This window comes from Panulirus ornatus, chromosome 14, assembly GCF_036320965.1.
Source record: "Panulirus ornatus isolate Po-2019 chromosome 14, ASM3632096v1, whole genome shotgun sequence".
NCBI lineage: Eukaryota > Metazoa > Arthropoda > Malacostraca > Decapoda > Palinuridae > Panulirus > Panulirus ornatus.
Window position 1 is genome coordinate 38,955,736 of NC_092237.1, and position 26,436 is coordinate 38,982,171.

Sequence of the window (26,436 nt, forward strand, 5' to 3'; positions counted from 1 at the left end):
CTCTCCCAGCTCTGGACCTTGGCAGGACAGCAACTCCTCCCTCATCACGTGGACTCTTCCAGATTGTGAGGCACTTCGACGTAATGGTCTTGTTCTTCTGCTAGGACGAACTCCCAAATGTCTGCTGGTGTGGCTTGGAGAAGATGTTCCACTATGACGTGTGCACACAATCTGGGAGTGGATCACACTCAGCACCATGAGGATAACTACTGGTAGTAGCACTTCAGATACTGGTACATCCTTTATAATCCCTTCATCGTATCTATATGCAAGAATGACAGCACCACAAAATAACATGGAGCAGTAAACAGATAGGACTGCAAAGAATCCAGCACAGGATGTCTCATATATATATATATATATATATATATATATATATATATATATATATATATATATATATATATATATATATATATATATATATATATATATATATATTTTTTTTTTTTTTTCTTCTTTTTTTTTTCCCAAAAGAAGGAACAGACAAGAGGTCCAGGTGAGGATATTCCCTCAAAGGCCCAGTCCTCTGTTCTTAACGCTACCTCGCTATCGCGGGAAATAGCGAATAGTATGAAAAAAAAAAAAAAAAAATATATATATATATATATATATATATATATATATATATATATATATATATATATATATATACATATATATTTTTATATATATATATATATATATATATATATATATATATATATATATATATATATATATATATATATATATATATATATATATATATATATATATGTATATACATATATATATATATATATGTATGTATGTATACGTTAAGATGTATAGGTATGTATATGTGCGTGTGGGGACGTGTATGTATATACATGTGTTTGTGGGTGGATTGGGCTGTTTCCTTCGTCTGTTTCTTGCGCTACTTAGCTAATGCGAGAGACGGCGAGAAAGCAAAATAAAGAAATAAATTAATATAATATATATATATATATATATATATATATATATATATATATATATATATATATATATATATATGCATTTCCCACGCTTTCCTCACGTGTCGTAGATGGTGACTAAAGGGGACGGGAGCGGGGGGTTGGAAACCCTCCCCTTCTTGTATTTTAACTTTCTAAAAGGGGAAACAGAAGAAGGAGTAACGCGGGGAGTGCTCATCCTCCTCGAAGGCTCAGATTGGGGTGTCTAAATGTTTGTGAATGTAACCAAGATGAGAAAAAAGTAGAAATAGGTAGTATGTTTTAGGAAAGGAACCTGAATGTTTTGAATCTGAGTGAAACAAAGCTCAAGTGTGAAGGGTAAGAGTGGTTTTTGAATGTCTTGGGAGTAAAATCAGGGGTTAGTGAGAGGAAAAGAGCAAGGGAAGGAGTAGCACTACTCCTGAAACAGGAGTAGTGAATGCATGTAATAGAGTCTAAGTAAACTCTAGATTGATATAGGGAAAACTGAAAGTTGATGGAGAGATGGGTGATTATTGGTGCATATGCACCTGGGCATGAGAAGAAAGATCATGAGAGGCAAGTGTTTTGAGAGCAGCTGAATAAGTGTGCTAGTGGTTTTGATGCACTAGACCGGGTTATAGTGATGGGTGATTTGAATGCAAAGGTGAGTAATGTGGCAGTTGAGGGAATAATTGGTATACATGGAGTGTTCAGTGTTGTAAATGGAAATGGTGAAGAGCTTGTAGATTTATGTCCTAAGAAAGGACTGGTGATCGAGAATACATGGTTTAAAAAGATATATATATATATATATATATATATATATATATATATATATATATATATATATATATATATATATATATATATATATATATATATATATATATATATATATATATATATATATATATATATATACATATATATATATATATATATATATATATACATATATATATATATACATATATATACATATATATACATATATACATGGAGAGAATGAGTGAGGAGAGATTGACCAAGAGGATATATGTGTCGGAGGTGGAGGGAACGAGGAGAAGAGGGAGACCAAATTGGAGGTGGAAAGATGGAGTGAAAAAGATTTTGTGTGATCGGGGCCTGAACATGCAGGAGGGTGAAAGGAGGGCAAGGAATAGAGTGAATTGGAGTCATGTGGTATACAGGGGTTGACGTGCTGTCAGTGGATTGAATCAAGGCATGTGAAGCGTCTGGGGTAAACCATGGAAAGCTGTGTAGGTATGTATATTTGCGTGTGTGGACGTGTGTATGTACATGTGTATGGGGGGGGGGGGTTGGGCCATTTCTTTCGTCTGTTTCCTTGCGCTACCTCGCAAACGCGGGAGACAGCGACAAAGTATAAAAAAAAAAAAAAAAAAAAAATATATATATATATATATATATATATATATATATATAAGTATATGTATGTAAGTAGGAGAGATGGCCAGAGAGCGTTATTGGATTACGTGTTAATTGATAAACGCACGAGAGACTTTTGGATGTAAATGTGCTGAGAGGTGCAACTGGAGGGATATCTGATCATTATCTTGTGGAGGCGAAGGTAAAGATTTTTAGAGGTTTTCAGAAAAGAAGAGAGAATGTTGGCGTAAAGAGAGTGGTGAGAGTAAGTGAGCGTGGGAAGGAGACTTGTGTGAAGAATCACCAGGAGAGACTGAGTACATAATGGAAAAAGGTGAGAACAAAGGAGGTAAGGGCAGTGTGGGAGAAATGGGATGTATTTAGGGAACAGTGATAGCTTGCGCAAAAGATGCTTGTGGAATGATAAGCGTGTGAGGTGAGCAGATTAGAAAGGGTAGTGAGTGGTGGGATGAAGAAGTAAGATTATTAGTGAAATAGAAGAGAGAGTCATTTGGACGATTTTTGCAGTGAAATAATGCAAATGAGTGGGAGATGTATAAATGAAAGAGGCAGAAGGTCAAGGTTCAAGAGGTAAAAAAGAGGGCAAATGAGAGTTGGGGTGAGAGAGTATCATTCAATTTTAGGGAGAATAAAAAGATGTTTTGTAAGGAGGTAAATAAAGTACGTAAGACAAGGGAACAAATTGGAACTTCAGTGAAGGGGGCTAATGGGTAGGTGATAACAAGTAGTGGTGATGTGAGTAGTTTGAAGGTTTGTTGAATGTGTTTGATTATTGAGTGGCAGATATAGGGTGTTTTGGTCAATATGGTATGCAAAGTGAGAGGGTTAGGGAAAATGATTGGGTAAACAGAGAGGAGGTAGTGAAAGCTTTGCCGAAGATGAAAGCCGGCAAGGCAGTAAGGTTTGGATGTTATTGCATTGGAATTTATTAAAAAAGGAGGTGACTTTATTACTGATTGGTCGGTAAGGTTATTTAATGTATGTATGATTTATGATGATGTGCCTGAGGATTGGTGGAATGCTTTCATATTGCCATTGTACGAAGGAAAGGGGGACAAAGGTGAGTGCTCAAATAAGAGAGGAATAAGTTTGTTGAGTATTTTTGGGAAATTATATGGGAGGGTATTGATTGAGAGGGTGAACGCATGTACAGAGCATCAAATTGGGGAAGAGCATTGTGGTTTACGAAGAGGTAGAGGATGTGTTGATTAGATGTTTGCTTTGAAGAATGTGTGTGAGAAATGATTAGAAAGGCAAATGGATTTGTATGTTGCATTTATGGATCTGAAGAATGTATATGATAGAGTTGACAGAGAACCACTGTGGAAGGTATTAAGAATATATGGTGTGGGAGGCTAGTTGTTAGAAGCAGTGAATCGTTTTTATCGAGAATGTAAGGCATGTGTACGTTTAGTAAGAGAGGAGAGTGATTGGTTCTCAGTGAATGTAGGTTTGCGGCAGGGGTGTGTGATGTCTCCTTGGTTGTTTGATTTGTTTATGGATGGGGTTGTTAGGGAGGTGAATGCAAGAGTTTTGGAAAGAGGGGCAAGTATGCAGTCTGTTGTGGATGAGAGAGCTTGGGAAGTGAGTCAGTTGTTGTTCTCTGGATGATACAGCGCTGGTGGCTGATTCGGGTAAGAAACTGCAGAAGCTGGTGACTGAGTTTGGTAAGGTGTGTGAGAGAAGAAAGTTGAGTGTAAATGTGATTAAGAGCAAGGTTATTAGGTACAGTAGGGTTGAGGGTCAAGTCAAGTGGGAGGTAACTTTGTATGGAGAAAAAATAGTGGAAGTGAAATGTTTTAGATATCTGGGAATGGATTTCGCAGCGGAAGGAACCATGGAAGCAGAAGTGAATCATAGGTTGGGGGAGGAGACAAAAATTCTGGGAGCCTTGAAGAATGTGTGGAAGTCGAGAACATTATCTCGGAAAGCAAAAGTGGGTATGTTTGAAGGAATATTGGTTCCGACAATTTTGTTTGGTTTCGAGGCGTGGGCGATGGATAGAGTTGTGCGTAGGAGGGTGGATGTGCTGGAAATGAGATGTTTGAGGACAAGATGTGGTGTGCGGTGTCTTGATCGAGTATGTAATAATAGGGTAAGAGAGATGTGTTGTAATAAAAAGAGTGTGGTTGAGAAAGCAGAAGAGGGTGTTTTGAAATGGTTTGGTCACCTGGAAAGAATGAGTAAGGAGAGGTTGACCAAGAGGATATATATGTCAGAGTTGGAGGGAACGAGGAGAAGTGGGAGACAAAATTGGAGGTGGAAAGATGGAATAAAAAAGATTTTGAGTGATCGGGGCCTGAACATGCAGGAGGGTGAAATTCGTGCAAGGAATAGAGTGAATTAGAACGATGTGGTATACCGGGGTCGACGTGCTGTCAATGGATTGAACCAGTGCATGCGAAGCGTCTGGGGTAAACCATGGAAAGTTCTGTGGGGCCTGGATGTTGAAAGGGAGCTGTGGTTTCGGTGCATTATTACATGACAGCTAGAGACTGAGTGTGAACGAATGGGGCTTTTGTTCTCTTTTCCTTGCGGTACCTCGCACACATGACGGGGTAGGGGGTTGTTATCTAAGGTGTGGCGAGGTGGCGATGGAAATGAATAAAGGCAAACAGTATGAATTATGTACATGTGTATATATGTGCATGTCTGCGAGTGTATATATATGTATACGTAGAGGTGTATAGGCATGTATATTTGCGTGTGTGGACGTGTATGTATATGTATGTGCGTTTGGGTGGGTTGGTCCATTCTTTAGTCTGTTTCCTTGCGCTACCTCGCTAATGCGGAAGACAGCAACAAGGCAAAATAAATAAATGAATAGTATATGTATATATATATATATATATATATATATATATATATATATATATATATATATATATATATATATATATATATATACATACATATATATATATATATATATATATATATATATATATATATATATATATATATATATATATATATATATATATATATATATATATATATATACATATATATATATATATATTTTTTTTTTTTTTTCGCTGTCTCCCGCGTTTGCGAGGTAGCGCAAGGAAACAGACGAAAGAAATGGCCCAACCCACCCCCATACACATGTATATACATACGTCCACACACGCAAATATACATACGTACACAGCTTTCCATGGTTTACCCCAGACGCTTCACAGCACGACAGCACGTCAACCCCGGTATACCACATCGATCGAATTCACTCTATTCTTTGCCCTCCTTTCACCCTCCTCCATGTTCAGGCCCCGATCACACAAAATCTTCTTCACTCCATCTTTCCACCTCCAATTTGGTCTCCCACTTCTCCTCGTTCCCTCCACCTCCGACATATACATCCTCTTGGTCAATCTTTCCTCACTCATTCTCTCCATGTGCCCAAACCATTTCAAAACACCCTCTTCTGCTCTCTTAACCACGCTCTTTTTATTTCCACACATCTCTCTTACCCTTACGTGACTTACTCGATCAAACCACCTTACACCACACATTGTCCTCAAACATCTCATTTGCAGCATATCCATCCTCCTGCGCACAGCTCTATCCATAGCCCACGCCTCGCAACCATACAACATTGTTGGAACCATTATTCCTTCAAACATACCCATTTCTGCTTTCCGAGATAATGTTCTCGACTTCCAAACATTCTTCAAGGCTCCCGGGATTTTCGCCCCCTCCCCCACCCTATTATCCACTTCCGCTTCCATGATTCCATCCGCTGCCAGATCCACTCCCAGATATCTAAAACACTTTAGTTCCTCCAGTTTTTCTCTATTCAAACTTACGTCCCAGTTGACTTGACCCTCAACCCTACTGTACCTAATAACCTTGCTCTTATTCACATTTACTCTTAACTTTCTTCTTTCACAAACTTTACCAAACTCAGTCACCAGCTTCTGCAGTTTCTCACATGAATCAGCCACCAGCGCTGTATCATCAGCGAACAACAACTGACTCACTTCCCAAGCTCTCTCATCCCCAACAGACCTCATACTTGCCCCTCTTTCCAAAACTCTTACATATATCTCCCTAACAACCCCATCCATAAACAAATTAAACAACCATGGAGACATCACACACCCCTGCCGCAAACGTACATTCACTAAGAACCAATCACTTTCCTCTCTTCCTACACGTACACATGCCATACATCCTCGATAAAAACTTTTCACTTCTTCTAACAACTTGCCTCCCACACCATATATTCTTAATAACTTCCACAGAGCATCTCTATCAACTCTATCATATGCCTTCTCCAGATCCATAAATGCTACATACAAATCCATTTGCTTTTCTAAGTATTTCTCACATACATTCTTCAAAGCAAACACCTGATCCACACATCCTCTACCACTTCTGAAACCACACTGCTCTTCCCCAATCTGATGCTCTGTACATGCCTTCACCCTCTCAATCAATACCCTCCCATATAATTTACCAGGAATACTCAATAAACTTATACCTCTGTAATTTGAGCACTCACTCTTATTCCCTTTGCCTTTGTACAATGGCACTATGCACGCATTCCGCCAATCCTCAGGCACCTCACTATGAGTCATACATACATTAAATACCTTACCAACCAGTCAATAATACAGTTACCTCCATTTTTAATAAATTCCACTGCAATACTATCCAAATCTGCTGCCTTGCCGGCTTTCATCTTCCGCAAAGCTTTTACTACCTCTTCTCTGTTTACCAAATCATTTTCCCTAATCCTCTCACTTTGCACACCACCTCGACCAAGACACCCTATATCTGCCACTTTATCATCAAACACATTCAACAAACCTTCTGATCATTATCTTGTGGAGGCTAAGGTGAAGATTTGTATGGGTTTTCAGAAAAGAAGAGTGAATGTTGGGGTGAAGAGGGTGGTGAGAGTAAGTGAGCTTGGGAAGGAGACTTGTGTGAGGAAGTACCAGAAGAGACTGAGTACAGAATGGAAAAAGGTGAGAACAATGGAAGTAAGGAGAGTGGGGGAGGAATGGGATGTATTTAGGGAATCAGTGATGGATTGCGCAAAAGATGCTTGTGGCATGAGAAGAGTGGGAGGTGGGTTGATTAGAAAGGGTAGTGAGTGGTGGGATGAAGAAGTAAGATTATTAGTGAAAGAGAAGAGAGAGGCATTTGGATTATTTTTGCTGGGAAAAAATGCAATTGAGTGGGAGATGTATAAAAGAAAAAGACAGGAGGTCAAGAGAAAGGTGCAAGAGGTGAAAAAGAGGGCAAATGAGAGTTGGGGTGAGAGAGTATCATTAAATTTTAGGGAGAATAAAAAGATGTTCTGGTAGGAGGTAAATAAAGTATGTAAGACAAGGGAGGAAATGGGAACTTCAGTGAAGGGCGCAAATGGGGAGGTGATAACAAGTAGTGGGGATGTGAGAAGGAGATGGAGTGAGTATATATATATATATATATATATATATATATATATATATATATATATATATATATATATATATATATATATATATATATATATATATATATATATATATATATATATATATATATATATTTATATATATATATGTATATTCCCTGGGGATAGGGGAGAAAGAATACTTCCCACGTATTCCCTGCGTGTCGTAAAAGGCGACTAAAAGGGAAGGGAGCGGGGGGCTGGAAATCCTCCCCTCTCGTTTTTTTTTTTTTTTTAATTTTCCAAAAGAAGGAACAGAGACGAGGTCCAGGTGAGGATATTCCCTCAAAGGCCCAGTCCTCTGTTCTTAACGCTACCTCGCTATCGCGGGAAATAGCGAATAGTATAAAAAAAAAATATATATATATATATATATATACATACGAATAAAGTGTCTATGAACGCGCACCTTCATAGGACATACAAACCTCCAACAGCCAGGATCGAACCTGGGACCCCTTGTGCAAGAGGCAGGCATGCTAACCGCTAGGCTAAGTTGTTTCCTATTATACAGTCCCTTAGCGATCTGGGACCCCTTGTGCAAGAGGCAGGCATGCTAACCGCTAGGCTAAGTTGTTTCCTATTACACAGTCCCTTAGCCTAGCGGTTAGCATGCCTGCCTCTTGCACAAGGGGTCCCAGATCGCTAAGGGACTGTATAATAGGAAACAACTTAGCCTAGCGGTTAGCATGCCTGCCTCTTGCACAAGGGGTCCCAGGTTCGATCCTGGCTGTTGGAGGTTTGTATGTTCTATGGTGCGCGTTCATATACACTTTATTCGTATTCATATAACTCCGCGTTGTACAGTCAGGTTCGGTTAACGCTATCAGCTGGCTATGTGTTCTGTTCGGAAACAACCGATAGACCCCGTTGCTCAACATTATGAGACGAAGGGTATTCGAGTACTTAGTATTTCGAATAGTTGTTTCCTATTATACAGTCCCTTAGCCTAGCGGTTAGCATGCCTGCCTCTTGCACAAGGGGTCCCATGTTCGATCCTGGCTGTTGGAGGTTTGTATGATATATATATATATATATATATATATTTATTCATTTATCTTTATTTTGCTTTGTCGCTGTCTCCCGCGTTTGCGAGGTAGCGCAAGGAAGCAGACGAAAGAAATGGCCCAACCCACCCTCATACACATGTATATACATACACGTCCACACACGCAAATATACATACCCATATATCTCAATGTACACATATATATACACACACAGACATATACACATATACACATGTACATAATTCATACTATCTGCCTTTATTCATTCTTATCGCCACATCGCCACACATGGGATAACACCCCCTCCCCCCCCATGTGTGCGAGGTAGCGCTAGGAAAAGACAACAAAGGCCCCATTCGTTCACCATCAGTCTCTAGCTGTCATGTAATAATGCCGGAAACCACAGCTCCCTTTCCACATCCAGGCCCCACACAACTTTCCATGGTTTATCCCAGACGCTTCACATGCCCTGATTCAATCCATTTACAGCACGTCGACTCCGGTATACCACATCGATCCAATTCACTGTATTCCTTACCCGCCTTTCACCCTCCTGCATGTCCAGGCCCCGATCACTCAAAATCTTTTTCACTCCATCTTTCCACCTCCAATTTGGTCTCCCATTTCTCCTCGTTCCCTCCACCTCCGACACATATATCCTCTCTGTCAATCTTTCCTCACTCATTCTCTCCATGTGCCCAAACCATTTCAAAACACCCTCTTCTGCTCTCTCAACCACGCTCTTTTTATTTTCACACATCTCTCTTACCCTTACATAACTTACTCGATCAAACCACCTCACACCACATATTGTCCTCAAACATCTCATATATATATATTTTTTTTTTTATACTTTGTCGCTGTCTCCCGCGTTTGCGAGGTAGCGCAAGGAAACAGACTAAAGAAATGGCCCAACCACCCCCATACACATGTATATACATACGTCCACACACGCAAATATACATACCTACACAGCTTTCCATGGTTTACCCCAGACGCTTCACATGCCTTGATTCAATCCACTGACAGCACGTCAACTCCGGTATACCACATCGCTCCAATTCACTCTATTCCTTCCCCTCCTTTCACCCTCCTGCATGTTCAGGCCCCGATAACACAAAATCTTTTTCACTCCATCTTTCCACCTCCAATTTGGTCTCCCTCTTCTCCTCGTTCCCTCCACCTCCGACACATATATCCTCTTGGTCAATCTTTCCTCACTCATTCTCTCCATGTGCCCAAACCACATCAAAACACCCTCTTCTGCTCTCTCAACCACGCTCGTTTTATTTCCACACATCTCTCTTACCCTTACGTTGCTCACTCGATCAAACCACCTCACACCACACATTGTCCTCAAACATCTCATTTCCGGCACATCCATCCTCCTGCGCACAACTCTATCCATAGCCCACGCCTCGCAACCATACAACATTGTTGGAACCACTATTCCTTCAAACATTCCCATTTTTGCTTTCCGAGATAATGTTCTCGACTTCCACACATTCTTCAAGGCCCCCAGAATTTTCGCCCCCTCCCCCACCCTATGATCCACTTCCGCTTCCATAGTTCCATCCGCTGCCAAATCCACTCCCAGATATCTAAAACACTTCACTTCCTCCAGTTTTTCTCCATTCAAACTCACCTCCCAATTGACTTGACCCTCAACCCTACTGTACCTAATAACCTTGCTCTTATTCACATTTACTCTTAACTTTCTTCTTCCACACACTTTACCAAACTCAGTCACCAGCTTCTGCAGTTTCTCATATGAATCAGCCACCAGCGCTGTATCATCAGCGAACAACAACTGACTCACTTCCCAAGCTCTCTCATCCCCAACAGACTTCATACTTGCCCCTCTTTCCAAAACTCTTGCATTTACCTCCCTAACAACGCCATCCATAAACAAATTAAACAACCATGGAGACATTACACACCCCTGCCGCAAACCTACATTCACTGAGAACCAATCACTTTCCTCTCTTCCTACACGTACACATGCCTTACAGCCTCGATAAAAACTTTTCACTGCTTCTAACAACTTTCCTCCCACACCATATATTCTTAATACCTTCCACAGAGCATCTCTATCAACTCTATCATATGCCTTCTCCAGATCCATAAATGCTAGATACAAATCCATTTGCTTTTCTAAGTATTTCTCACATACATTCTTCAAAGCAAACACCTGATCCACACATCCTCTACCACTTCTGAAACCACACTGCTCTTCCCCAATCTGATGCTCTGTACATGCCTTCACCCTCTCAATCAATACCCTCCCATATAATTTACCAGGAATACTCAACAAACTTATACATCTGTAATTTGAGCACTCACTCGTATCCCCTTTGCTTTTGTACAATGGCACTATGCACGCATTCCGCCAATCCTCAGGCACCTCACCATGAGTCATACATACATTAAATAACCTTACCAACCAGTCAAGAGGTAAAAAAAGGGCAAATGAGAGTTGGGGTGAGAGAGTATCATTAAATTTTAGGGAGAATAAAAAGATGTTCTGGAAGGAGGTAAATAAAGTGCGTAAGACAAGGGAGCAATTGGGAACTTCAGTGAAGGGCGCAAATGGGGAGGTGATAACAAGTAGTGGTGATGTGAGAAGGAGATCGAGTGAGTATTTTGAAGGTTTGTTGAATGTGTTTGATGATAGAGTGGCAGATATAGGGTGTTTTGGTCGAGGTGGTGTGCAAAGTGAGAGGGTTAGGGAAAATGATTTGGTAAACAGAGAAGAGGTAGTGAAAGCTTTGCGGAAGATGAAAGCCAGCAAGGCAGTAAGGTTTGGATGGTATTGCAGTGGAATTTATTAAAAAAGGGGGTGACTGTATTGTTGACTGGTTGGTAAGGTTATTTAATGTAATGATATATATATATATATATATATATATATATATATATATATATATATATATATATATATATATATATATATTTTTTTTTTTTTTTTTTTTTTTGCTTTGTCGCTGTCTCCCGCGTTTGCGAGGTAGCGCAAGGAAACAGACGAAAGAAATGGCCCAACCCACCCCCATACACATGTATATACATACGTCCACTCACGCAAATATACATACCTACACAGCTTTCCATGGTTTACCCCAGACGCTTCACATGCCTTGATTCAATCCACTGACAGCACGTCAACCCCGGTATACCATATCGCTCCAATTCACTCTATTCCTTGCCCTCCTTTCACCCTCCTGCATGTTCAGGCCCCGATCACACAAAATCTTTTTCACTCCATCCTTCCACCTCCAATTTGGTCTCCCTCTTCTCGTTCCCTCCACCTCCGACACATATATCCTCTTGGTCAATCTTTCCTCACTCATTCTCTCCTTGTGCCCAAACCACTTCAAAACACCCTCTTCTGCTCTCTCAACCACGCTCTTCTTATTTCCACACATCTCTCTTACCCTTACGTTGCTCACTCGATCAAAGCACCTCACACCACACATTGTCCTCAAACATCTCATTTCCAGCACATCCATCCTCCTGCGCACAACTCTATCCATAGCCCACGCCTCGCAACCATACAACATTGTTGGAACCACTATTCCTTCAAACATTCCCATTTTTGCTTTCCGAGATAATGTTCTCGACTTCCACACATTCTTCAAGGCCCCCAGAATTTTCGCCCCCTCCCCCACCCTATGATCCACTTCCGCTTCCATGGTTCCATCCGCTGCCAGATCCACTCCCAGATATCTAAAACACTTCACTTCCTCCAGTTTTTCTCCATTCAAACTCACCTCCCAATTGACTTGAACCTCAACCCTACTGTACCTAATAACCTTGCTCTTATTCACATTTACTCTTAACTTTCTTCTTCCACACACTTTACCAAACTCAGTCACCAGCTTCTGCAGTTTCTCATATGAATCAGCCACCAGCGCTGTATCATCAGCGAACAACAACTGACTCACTTCCCAAGCTCTCTCATCCCCAACAGACTTCATACTTGCCCCTCTTTCCAAAACTCTTGCATTTACCTCCCTAACAACGCCATCCATAAACAAATTAAACAACCATGGAGACATCACACACCCCTGCCGCAAACCTACATTCACTGAGAACCAATCACTTTCCTCTCTTCCTACACGTACACATGCCTTACATCCTCGATAAAAACTTTTCACTGATTCTAACAACTTTCCTCCCACACCATATATTCTTAATACCTTCCACAGAGCATCTCTATCAACTCTATTATATGCCTTCTCCAGATCCATAAATGCTACATACAAATCCATTTGCTTTTCTAAGTATTTCTCACATACATTCTTCAAAGCAAACACCTGATCCACACATCCTCTACCACTTCTGAAACCACACTGCTCTTCCCCAATCTGATGCTCTGTACATGCCTTCACCCTCTCAATCAATACCCTCCCATATAATTTACCAGGAATACTCAACAAACTTATACCTCTGTAATTTGAGCACTCACTCTTATCCCCTTTGTCTTTGTACAATGGCACTATGCACGCATTCCGCCAATCCTCAGGCACCTCACCATGAGTCATACATACATTAAATAACCTTACCAACCAGTCAAGAGGTGAAAAAAAGGGCAAATGAGAGTTGGGGTGAGAGAGTATCATTAAATTTTAGGGAGAATAAAAAGATGTTCTGGAAGGAGGTAAATAAAGTGCGTAAGACAAGGGAGCAAATGGGAACTTCAGTGAAGGGTGCAAATGGGGAGGTGATAACAAGTAGTGGTGATGTGAGAAGGAGATGGAGTGAGTATTTTGAAGGTTTGTTGAATGTGTTTGATGATAGAGTGGCAGATATAGGGTGTTTTGGTCGAGGTGGTGTGCAAAGTGAGAGGGTTAGTGATAATGATTTGGTAAACAGAGAAGAGGTAGTGAAGGCTTTGCGGAAGATGAAAGCCGGCAAGGCAGTAGGCTTGGATGGTATTGCAGTGGATTTTATTGAAAAAGTGGGTGACTGTATTGTTGACTGGCTGGTAAGGTTATTTAATGTAATGATATATATATATATATATATATATATATATATATATATATATATATATATATATATATATATATATATATATATATATATATATATATATATATATATATATATATATATATGTATATATATATATATTTTTTTTTTTTTTTTTTTGCTTTGTCGCTGTCTCCCGCGTTTGCGAGGTAGCGCAAGGAAAGTGACGAAAGAAATGGCCCAACCCACCCCCATACACATGTATATACATACGTCCACTCACGCAAATATACATACCTACACAGCTTTCCATGGTTTACCCCAGACGCTTCACAAGCCTTGATTCAATCCACTGACAGCACGTCAACCCCGGTATACCACATCGCTCCAATTCACTCTATTCCTTGCCCTCCTTTCACCCTCCTGCATGTTCAGGCCCCGATCACACAAAATCTTTTTCAATCTATCCTTCCACCTCCAATTTGGTCTCCCTCTTCTCCTCGTTCCCTCCACCTCCGACACATATATCCTCTTGGTCAATCTTTCCTCACTCATTCTCTCCATGTGCCCAAACCACTTCAAAACACCCTCTTCTGCTCTCTCAACCACGCTCTTTTTATTTCCACACATCTCTCTTACCCTTACGTTGCTCACTCGATCAAACCACCTCACACCACACATTGTCCTCAAACATCTCATTTCCAGCACATCCATCCTCCTGCGCACAACTCTATCCATAGACCACGCCTCGCAACCATACAACATTGTTGGAACCACTATTCCTTCAAACATTCCCATTTTTGCTTTCCCAGATAATGTTCTCGACTTCCACACCTTCTTCAAGGCCCCCAGAATTTTCGCCCCCTCCCCCACCCTATGATCCACTTCCGCTTCCATGGTTCCATCCGCTGCCAGATCCACTCCCAGATATCTAAAACACTTCACTTCCTCCAGTTTTTCTCCATTCAAACTCACCTCCCAATTGACTTGACCCTCAACCCTACTGTACCTAATAACCTTGCTCTTATTCACATTTACTCTTAACTTTCTTCTTTCACACACTTTACCAAACTCAGTCACCAGCTTCTGCAGTTTCTCACGTGAATCAGCCACCAGCGCTGTATCATCAGTGAACAACAACTGACTCACTTCCCAAGCTCTCTCATCCCCAACAGACCTCATACTTGCTCCTCTTTCCAAAACTCTTGCATTCACCTCCCTAACAACCCCATCCATAAACAAATTAAACAACCATGGAGACATCACACACCCCTGTCGCAAACCTACATTCACTGAGAACCAATCACTTTCCTCCCTTCCTACACGTACACATGCCTTACATCCTCGATAAAAACTTTTCACTGCTTCTAACAAATTGCCTCCCACACCATTTATTCTTAATACCTTCCACAGAGCATCTCCATCAACTCTATCATATGCCTTCTCCAGATCCATAAATGCTACATACAAATCCATTTGCCTTTCTAAGTATTTCTCACATACATTCTTCAAATCAAACACATGATCCACACATCCTCTACCACTTCTGAAACCACACTGCTCTAATTTCTTCCTAAGTTATGAAGTAAAGAACATTATACTGCAACAATATTCGAAAGAATTATTCTTTGTGCATTTCTTAATGTCAGACAGCTCTCATACGGTAATATTTCAGATAGCATTTTTGCTTCTTTTCAGGCCTCTTTCTTCATACTAGTTTTTGGGTTTTCGATATCAGCATTAATTCTTGGTATGGAGATCTTGGTCCGCGCTTGACGACAGAGCCCCAACCCTGCACGATCAGCCGAAGTGAGTAAATTTTCAGTTTTCACTAATATGGTTAACTCATCTAGCACAGTATGTATTGTTCATTATCTGATATATGTTTCCTGATCTGATATTTGCACGTCAAGTGTATCGTCAGTTTTTTCTCAACATTATTTCTGTTTTATGAATATCATGTTCGCCCATATATACGTCATTCATACTTAGTTTAACTTACTAAAAGTCTTCAAATGGAGAAGACATATTTGTCACACCATCGGACCCGCGTGAGATTCAAGTCTATGCAATCCCCACCGAGATGAAGTTGAGACACACGTAAAAACACTAGTTGTCCAGCGTGTGCATCTTTTTAACCTCCGTGTGGCCGAGGCAGCTAAGCGCCCTACCTGGGGTTCGAATCCCTCTGTCCCTCTGTTGGTATATGTATAACATGGAAGACTCCATGACATGACATGCTTACTGTCTATCTTAACACTGGAAATTTTTCAGGTTGTGAATGAGGAAAAGAATCATCGTTCACATCCAGACCAGACCACTGGAGAACCCGAGTTTATCAAGAGAATTCATATTATTTAAATCCAGTGATCTTCGCTTCTTGCAAATACAAGATCGATATGAAAACTTAATAGTCACATGTATTGTGATTTTCAATTGTAAATATTTGATATGAATGTGAATAAAGAATATCGTCCAGATTGCAATTCCGTTGAGAAGGACACCTTGTTAGATTGTAGATGTCTTGTGTGGCAGCCACAACACAATAAGATTTATGATTATTTGTTTAGGTTAGAAGTCGAACATAAGGCACGAGAGCTTCTCCATCTTAGTCAGGCAACCTTTAGAACTTCACATTACAGAGTGAGCCATGAACCTGATTACAGTAACCAGAAGCCCTCCACATGTGAGTTGTTATTAGCATTTAGATATACTTAGACCTCATCCATAAGATTTCACCATGTTACGTGATCGCATTAGTAGTTGGCGACACTACTGTTACCATTAGATTATTCTGGTTAGCAGTTCAGAAGGCTGTTGTTCAGCATTACCCTCACTCTTGAATGAAAGGCTGTATACATCTTGGGAATATTATCCCTTTTTCTTCCCGAGTTCTTCCAGATGATATACAAAATGCCAGCTGTGAATATTGTTCAAAACGTTCTGCTAGCGAGGCTGATTGTGATGTAGTCTTTTATTAAAAGCAATCTGTCACTTACGAAGCCTAATGTTCATATCAATCATCATTTTATATGAGGTTTGCCTCAGGACGTTGGTCTGACAGTGATGTTACCTAGCAACAATCAGTGGACTAGCCCTCAACTATGTTGCAAGTATACTCAAAGATGTAGTCAGGCCGAGAGTATTCTCAGCTGGCGAGCAGCAGCAGTAGGTATACCAGAATAAGGGTGTTTACCATCGTCATACTGGTGCTAAGAAATATAAACTCAGCCACTAAACCTTTGGCACCACAGTGTCAGCTCCCTAACACTGTGGTAAGTCAAACTTCTCTTTCACTTTAGCAAAACGTGTCTAAACGTCTGCAGTTTTGCCTTTAGGCCATCAGAGTAATTTTTTCTTTTGTAATGGCATGAAAAACTATTCACCAAAGTCAAAGGATGCAAAAGAATTTCTTCCCTTCCTCAGAGTCAAATGGAGACATTATATGGGCAGGTTGTTGACTGAGAATGGTGCAGTGGGAGAGTTAGTTATGATTGTGAATATTGTGGTTCAGTGGGTAAGATCTTTTATATGAACTAGGATTATGGGGCCACGATTATGATTAGTATGTCCATAAGCAGCGTACACTTATCTAATTTAGCCGTGCTCTGTAGATAATGCCCCACTGTATCTGTTCCCCACCTGCTGATTATGTCATGAAATACCTACTACTAAATATACAGTGCTTATTTATCATAGATGTAGGAGTGACAGTATTATTGTAAATTACTAGAACCCTCACGAGGTGAAGACTGACACGAGTGTTATTGAACTGCATCTATCCGTATTCATTTCACGTTCACTTGCCTTCTGACATCTAAAACTCGTCCATTTGAAACCAGGGTTCGTATGTTACTTGAGTTCAGGACACAGCGTCTACACGGCCTTATGGTTTTTGTGGTGATGTTCTTGGTGGTTCATCAAGTCCCCTATAATCTGAGTTGTCTTCATATTTTGAAGTTGTGGTAGAAGAGACATTGGGAGTCAGATGGTCATCAGATATCATCCGACAACTAGATAGAGCTATATGAATCTTTCCCTGGTAATTTTCCTTAGACTCTACTAACATATGCGCTATCTTTTAGTTTCAAAATCTTATTCAAGTATTATAACGACATTTTCGTAGCTCTGTGCAGGTGTGTAGCCGTCTATTTTTGGAATGAACCAAAAGGATGGATGAGTGGGCAAAGGGTCTGGTTGCATTAAGGAGTATGTGAGCGGAGAGGTTACTGTCTGTGAAGTCAAAGATGGGTATGTTTAATGGTTTAACGATCGCAACAATGCTGTTTGGGTACGAGACGGATTCTAAAATCAAAAGAGCGAAAGAGGTTAGATGTACTGGAAAAGAAACACCTGAGGTCTGCATGTGGTGTGAGTTTACCGAGGAAGATGTGATAGTGCAAGAGAGAGGTATGGTAGGAAATGGACTATGAGTGAGAAAGCTGAACAAAGTGCGCTGTACTGGTCGAAATACTGAGAGGATGAGTGAAGAGAGAATGACTAAGAGAGTATCTATATTAGACTTAGAAGGAGCAAGGAGGCCGGAGAGACCGAGTAGGGGGTACAAGGGTGTAGCGAAATAGACTTTAAGTTAATGGGGTCTAAACATGCAAAAGGGTGAGAAGCGTCGTGCATAGATTTGAGAGAGGCGTAGGTCTCCCTGTTGGCTGAACTACATTATATAAAGTGGTCAGGGCTACCCGGGCTAACAAGAACGGCAGCCAGATGCATGAACATTACATGATCTCATTTACAGACATTACCAAGATTACCTGTGAGTTGATTTGCTGAATCCTCGGGGCCAGAGTGTGGGCAGCCTGCCTAACAATAGGCCGAAAGTATGTGGTTATGAATCTTGTGCTACAGCAGCAGTCCAGGAGAGATAGATTTTAGCCCCTCGGTGGGTCATTGGCTACACTGTCCGCCTACCATTCTCGGTAGATCGGATTCGATCCTCGGGCCAGCTAATAGTATATATATATATATATATGTGTATGTGTGTGTAAAATTTCTCATTTATTCATATATTCATTATACTTTACGCTGTCTCCCGCGTTAGCGAAGAAGCTAAAGGAAACAGACTAAAGAATGGCCCAACCCACCCAGACACGCACATATACATACCTATACATTTCAAAGTATACATAATACATACACAGACATATACATGTATACACATGTACATATTCATGTATGCTGCCTTCACCCATTCATGCCGCCATCCAGCCACACATGAGATGACACCCTCCTTTCCCCGCGTGCGCGCGAGGTAGCGCCAGGAAACGACAACAAAGGCCACATTCGTTCACACTCAGTCTCTAGCTGTCGTGTGTAATACACCAAAACCACAGCTCCCTTTCCACATCTAGGCCCCACAAAACTTTCCATGGTTTACCCAAGACGCTTCACATGCCCTGCTTCAATCCATTGACAGCACGTCGACCCCGGTATAGCAAATCGTTCCAATTAACTCTATTCCTTGCAGGCCTTTCACCCTCCTGTATGTTCAGGTCCCGAGCGCTCAAAATCTTTTTCATTTCATCCTTCCACCTCCAATTTGGTCTCCCACTTCCCCTTGTTCCCTCCACCTCTGACACATATACCGTCTTTGTCAATCTTTCCTCACTCATTCTCTCCATGTGACCAAACCATTTCAATACATCCCTTTCTGCTCTTTCAACCACTCTTTTTATTACCACACATCTCTCTTGCCCTTTAATTACTTTCTCGATCAAACCACCTCACACCACATATTGTCCTCAAACATCTCATTTCCAACACATCCACCCTCCTCCGCACAACCCTATCTATCGTCCGTGCCTCACATCCATATAATATTGCTGGAACCACTATTCCTTCAAGCATACCCATTTTTGCTCTCCGAGATAACGTTCTCGCCTTCCACACATTCTTCAACGCTCCCAGAACCTTTACACCCTCCTCCACCCTGTGACTCGCTTCCGCTTCTATGGTTCTATCCGCTGCCAAATCCACTCCCAGATATCTAAAACACTTCCTTTCCTCTAGTTTTTCTCCATTCAAACTCACCTCCCAGTTTACTTGTCCCTGAACCCTACTGATTCTAATAACCTTGCTCTTATTTACATTTACTCTCAGCTTTCTTCTTTCACACACTTTACCAAACTCAGTCACCAACTTCAGCAGTTTCTCACACGAATCAGCCACTAATGCTGTATCATTAGCGAACAATAACTGACTCACTTTCCAAACACTCTCACCCCCAATAGACTGCATACTTACCCCTCTCTCCAAAACTCTTGCATTCACCTCCCTAACAACCCCATACATAAACAAAGTGAACAACCATGGAGACATCACACACCCCTGCCGCAAACAGACATTCAATGGAAACGAATCACTTTCCTCTTTTCCTACTCGATAAAAACTTTTCACTGCTTCTAGCAATTTACCTCCCACACCATTTACTCTTTATACCTTTCATAGAGCATCTAACTCAACTCTATCATATGCCTTCCTCAGATCCATAAATGCTACAAACAAATCCATGTGTTTTTCTAAGTATTTCTCATATACATTCTTCAAAGCAAACACCTGATCCACACATCCTCTACCACTTCTGAAACCACACTGCTCCTCCCCCCATATAATATCTTAGGAATACCCAACAAAACTATACCTCTGTAATTTGAACACTCACCTTTATCCCCTTTTCCTTTGTAATATGGCACTATACATACATTCCGCCAATCCTCAGGCGCTTCACCTTGAACCATACATACATTAAATATCCTTACCAAGCAGTCAACAACACAGTCACCCCTTCTTTTATTACACTCCACAGCAATACCACCCAAACCCACTGCCTTGCCGGCTTTCATCTTCCGCAAAGCCTTCAATGCCTATATAGCGGGAACAGTGGTGAGGCAGGTGGGGAAGTATAACAGGTAGTGATGGAATGAAAAGGAAATGGAGTGAATATTTTGAAGATTAGTTGAATGTGGCAGATATAGGGTGTTTCAGCCGGAGTGGTTTACGAAGTGAGAGGGTCAGGGAGAATGATTTGGTGAAGAGAGAAGAGGTAGTGAAAGCTTTGCAGAAAATGAAATCAAGCAGGGCGGCGGGTTTAGATGCTATTGCAGTGGAATTTATTGAAAGAGGGATAACTATGCTGTTGACTGGTTGGTAAAGATAGTCAGTGTATATACGGACCATGGTCAATTGCCTGAGGATTGGCGAAATGTATGCACAGTACCAGCGAAGAAAGGCAAAGGGGATAAAGGTGAATATTCAAATTTCAGAGGCATAAGTTTGTTGAGAATTCCTGGGAAATTGTATGGGAGGGTACTGATTGAGAGGGTAAAGACATATACAGAGCATCAGATTGGAGAAGAGCAATGTGGTTTCATAAGTGGCAGAGGATGCGTGAATCAGGTGTTTAGTTTGAAGACTGTGTAGCTTTGTGGAAGGTATTAAGAGTATATGGTGTGGGAATTAAGTTCCTAGAAGCTGTGAAAAGTTTTTACCATTAATGTAAGGCATGTGAAGGAGTAGGAAAATAGGAGACTGATTGGTTCCCAGTGAATGTCGTATTGCGGAAGGGATGTGTGATATCCCCATGGTTGTTTGATTTGTTTATGGATGAGGTGGTTAGGAAGGTAAATGCAAGGGTTTAGGAGAGTCGTACATGAGAGGGCCTGGGAAGCGAGTTAGTTGTTGTTGGCCGATGATGCAGCTTTAGTAGCTAATTCGTGTGAGAAACTACAGAGGCTAGTGGCAGAGTTTTGAAAAGTGTGTGAAAGGAGAAAGTTGAGGGTAGATGTAAATAGAGCAAAGTTATTAGGGTCAGTAGGGTTGAGGAACAAGTTAATTGGGATGTACGTTAAAATGGCGAGAAATTGGAGGAAGTGAGGTGCTGAGATACCTGGGAGCAGAAACAGCAGCGGATGGAACCAGGGAATCGGAATTGAATCACAGGGTGGGGGAGGGGAGAAGGGTTCGGGAGCGAGAGAACGTTATCTCTGAGAGAAAAATGGGTGTGTTTGAAGGAATAGTAGATCCAACAATGTTATATGGCTGCGAGGCATGGGCTATATTTAGGGTTGAACGGTGGAGGGTGGATGTGTTGGAAATGAAATGTTTCAGGACAATAATGGTGTGAGGTGGCTTGATCGAGAAAGTAATGTAAGGGTAAGAGAGATGTGTGAAAACAAAAAGAGTATGATTGAGAGAGCAGAAGAGGGTGTGTTGAAATGGTTTGGACATATGGAGAGAATGAGTGAGGAAAGATTAACAAAGAGGATATAAGTGTCAGAGGTGGAGGGACCAAAGGTAAGCGGGAGACCAAATTAGAGGCGAAAGGGTGGAGAAAAAAAAGATCTTAAGCGATCGAAACGTGACCATACAAGAGGGTGAGAGGCATGCAAGAAATAGAGTGAATTGGAAGAATATGGTATACCGGAGTCGACGTGCTGTCAATGGATTGAACCAAGGCAAGTGAAGCGTCTGGGGTCAACCATGTAAAGGTCTCTTAAGCCTGCATATGGAAAGGAAGCTGTGGTTTCGGTGCATTACACATGACATCTACAGACCAAGTCTGAACGCATATCAACTTTTTTATCTTTTTTCCTGGCGCTACCTTGCTGAAACAGGGGATAGCAATGTTGTTCCCCGGTGCGGCGGGGTAGCGACAGAGATGGAAGAAGGCAAGCAAGTATGAATATGTGTATACATAAATATATATATATACATATATATATATATATATATATATATATATATATATATATATATATATATATATATATATATATATATATATATATATATATATATATATATATATATATATAAGTAAGTAACGTAAGGGTAAGAGAGATGTGTGGAAATAAAAAGAGCGTGGCTGAGAGAGCAGAAGAGAGTGTTTTGAAATGGTTTGGGCACATGGAGAGAATGAGTGAGGAAAGATTGACCAAGAGGATATATGTGTCGGAGGTGGAGGGAACGAGGAGAAGAGGGAGACCAAATTGGAGGTGGAAAGATGGAGTGAAAAAGATTTTGTGTGATCGGGGCCTGAAAATGGTTTCAGAAGTGGTAGAGGATGTGTGGATAAGGTGTTTGCTTTGAAGAATATATGTGAGAAATACTTAGAAAAGCAAATGGATTTGTATGTAGCATTTATGGATCTGGAGAAGGCATATGATAGAGTTGATAGAGATGCTCTGTGGAAGGTATTAAGAATAAATGGTGTGGGAGGCAAGTTGTTAGAAGCAGTGAAAAGTTTTTATCGAGGATGTAAGGCATGTGTACGTGTAGGAAGAGAGGAAAGTGATTGGTTCTCAGTGAATGTAGGTTTGCGGCAGGGGTGTGTGATGTCTCCATGGTTGTTTAATTTGTTTATGGATGGGGTTGTTAGGGAGGTGAATGCAAGAGTTTTGGAAAGAGGGGCAAGTATGAAGTCTGTTGGGAATGAGAGAGCTTGGGAAGTGAGTCAGTTGTTGTTCGCTGATGATACAGCGCTGGTGGCTGATTCATGTGAGAAACTGCAGAAGCTGGTGACTGAGTTTGGTAAAGTGTGTGAAAGAAGAAAGTTAAGAGTAAATGTGAATAAGAGCAAGGTTATTAGGTACAGTAGGGTTGAGGGCCAAGTCAATTGGGAGGTGAGTTTGAATGGAGAAAAACTGGAGGAAGTGAAGTGTTTTAGATATCTGGGAGTAGATCTGGCAGCGGATGGAACCATGGAAGCGGAAGTGGATCATAGGGTGGGGGAGGGGGCGAAAATTCTGGGAGCCTTGAAGAATGTGTGGAAGTCGAGAACATTATCTCGGAAAGCAAAAATGGGCATGTTTGAAGGAATAGTGGTTCCAACAATGTTGTATGGTTGCGAGGCGTGGGCTCTGGATAGAGTTGTGCGCAGGAGGATGGATGTGCTGGAAATGAGATGTTTGAGGACAATGTGTGGTGTGAGGTGGTTTGATCGAGTAAGTAACGTAAGGGTAAGAGAGATGTGTGGAAATAAAAAGAGCGTGGTTGAGAGAGCAGAAGAGGGTGTTTTGAAATGGTTTGGGCACATGGAGAAAATGAGTGAGGAAAGATTGACCAAGAGGATATATGTGTCGGAGGTGGAGGGAACGAGGAGAAGAGGGAGACCAAATTGGAGGTGGAAAGATGGAGTGAAAAAGATTTTGTGTGATCGGGGCCTGAACATACAGGAGGGTGAAAGGAGGCCAAGGAATAGAGTGAATTAGTATACCGGGGTTGACGTGCTGTCAGTGGATTGAATTGGGGCATGTGAAGCGTCTGGGGTAAACCATGGAAAGCTGTGTAGGTATGTATATTTGCGTGTGTGGACGTATGTATATACATGTGTATGGGGGTGGGTTGGGCCATTCCTTTCGTCTGTTTCCTTGCGCTATCTCGCAAACGCGGGAGACAGCGAAAAAGCAAAAAAAAAAAAAAAAAAAATATATATATATATATATATATATATATATATATATATATATATATATATATATATATATATATATATATATATATATATATATATATATACATATATATATACATATATATATATATATATATATATATATATATATATATATATATATATATATATATATATACATATATATATACATATATATATGTATTTATTTATTATTTCATTTTGCTTTGTCATCGTCTCCCGCGGTAGCGAGGTAGCGCAAGGAAACAGACGAAAGAATGGCCCAACCCGCCCAAACACACAAGTATATACATACACGTCCACATACGCAAATATACATACCTATACATCTCAATGTACACATATATATATACACAAACAGACATATACATATATACACATGTACATAATTCATACTGTTTGCCTTTATTTGTTCCCATCGCCGCCTCGCCACACATGGAATAACAAACCAATCCCCCCTCATGTGTGCGAGGTAGCGCTAGGAAAAGACACCAAAGTTCGTATTCGTTCACACTCAGTCTCTAGCTGTCATGAAATAATGCACCGAAACCACAGCTCCCTTTCCACATCCAGGCCCCACACAACTTTCCATGGTTTACCCCAGACGCTTCACATGCCCTGGTTCAATCCATTGACAGCACGTCGACCCCGGTATACCAGATCGTTCGAATTCACTCTATTCCTTGCACACATTTCACCCTCCTGCATGCAGGCCCCGATCACTCAAAATCTTTTTCACTCCATCGTTCCACCTCCAATTTGGTCTCCCAATTCTTCTCGTTCCCTCCACCTCTGACATATATATCCTCTTGTTCAATCTTTCCCCACTCATTCTCTCCATGTGACCAAACCATTTCAAAACACCCTCTTCGGCTCTCTCAACCACACTCTTTTTATTTCCACACATCTCTCTTACCCTTACGTCACTTACTCGATCAAAGCACCTCACACCACATATTGTCCTTAAACATCTCATTTCCAGCTCATCCACCCTCCTGCGCACAACTCTATCCATAGCCCACGCCTTGCAACCATACAACATTGTTGGAACCATTATTCCTTCAAACATAATCATATTTGCTTTCCGAGATAATGTTCTCGACTTCCAAACATTCTTCAAGGCTCCCAGAATTCTCGCCCCCTCCCCCACCTTATGATTCACTTCCGCTTCCATGGCTCCATCCGCTGCCAGATCCGCTCCCAGATATCTAAAACACTTTACATCCTCCAGTTTTTCTCCATTCAAACTTACCTCCCAATTGACTTGACCATCAACCCTACTGTACCTAATAACCTTGCTCTTATTCACATTTACTCTTAACTTTCTTTTTTCACACACTTTACCAAAATCAGTCACCAGCTTCTGCTGTTTCTTACATGAATCAGCCACCAGTGCTATGTCATCAGCGAACAACAACTGACTCACTTCCAAAGCTCTCTCATCCACAACAGACTGCATACCTGCCCCTCTTTCCAAAACTATTGCATTTACCTCCCTAACAACCCCATCCATAAACAAAAATAAAACAACCATGGAGACATCACACACCCCAGCCGCAAACCTACATTCACTGAGAGCCAATCACTTTTCTCTCTTCCTACACGTACACATGCCTTACATCCTCGAAAAAAATTTCACTGCTTCTAACAGCTTGCCTCCCACACCATATATTCGTTAAACCTTCCACAGAGCATCTCTATCAACTCTATCATATGCCTTCTCCAGATCCATAAATGCTACATACAAATCCATTTTTTTTTCTAAGTATTTCTAACATACATTCTTCAAAGCAAACACCTGATCCACACATCCTCTACCACTTCTGAAACCACACTGCTCTTCCCCAATCTGATGCTCTGTACATGCCTTCACCCTCTCAGTCAATACCCTCCCATATAATTTACCAGGAATACTCAACAAACTTATACCTCTGTAATTTGAGCACTCACTCTTATCCCCTTTGCCTTTGTACAATGGCACTATGCAAGCATTCCGCCAATCCTCAGGCACCTCACCATGAATCATACATACATTAAATAACCTTACCAACCAGTCAACAACACAGTCACCCCCTTTTTTGATAAATTCCACTGCAATACATTCCAAACCTGCTGCCTTGCCGGCCTTCATCTTCCGTAAAGCTTTTGCTACCTCTTATCTGTTTACCAAATCATTTTTTCTAACCCTCTCACTTTGCACACCACCTCGAC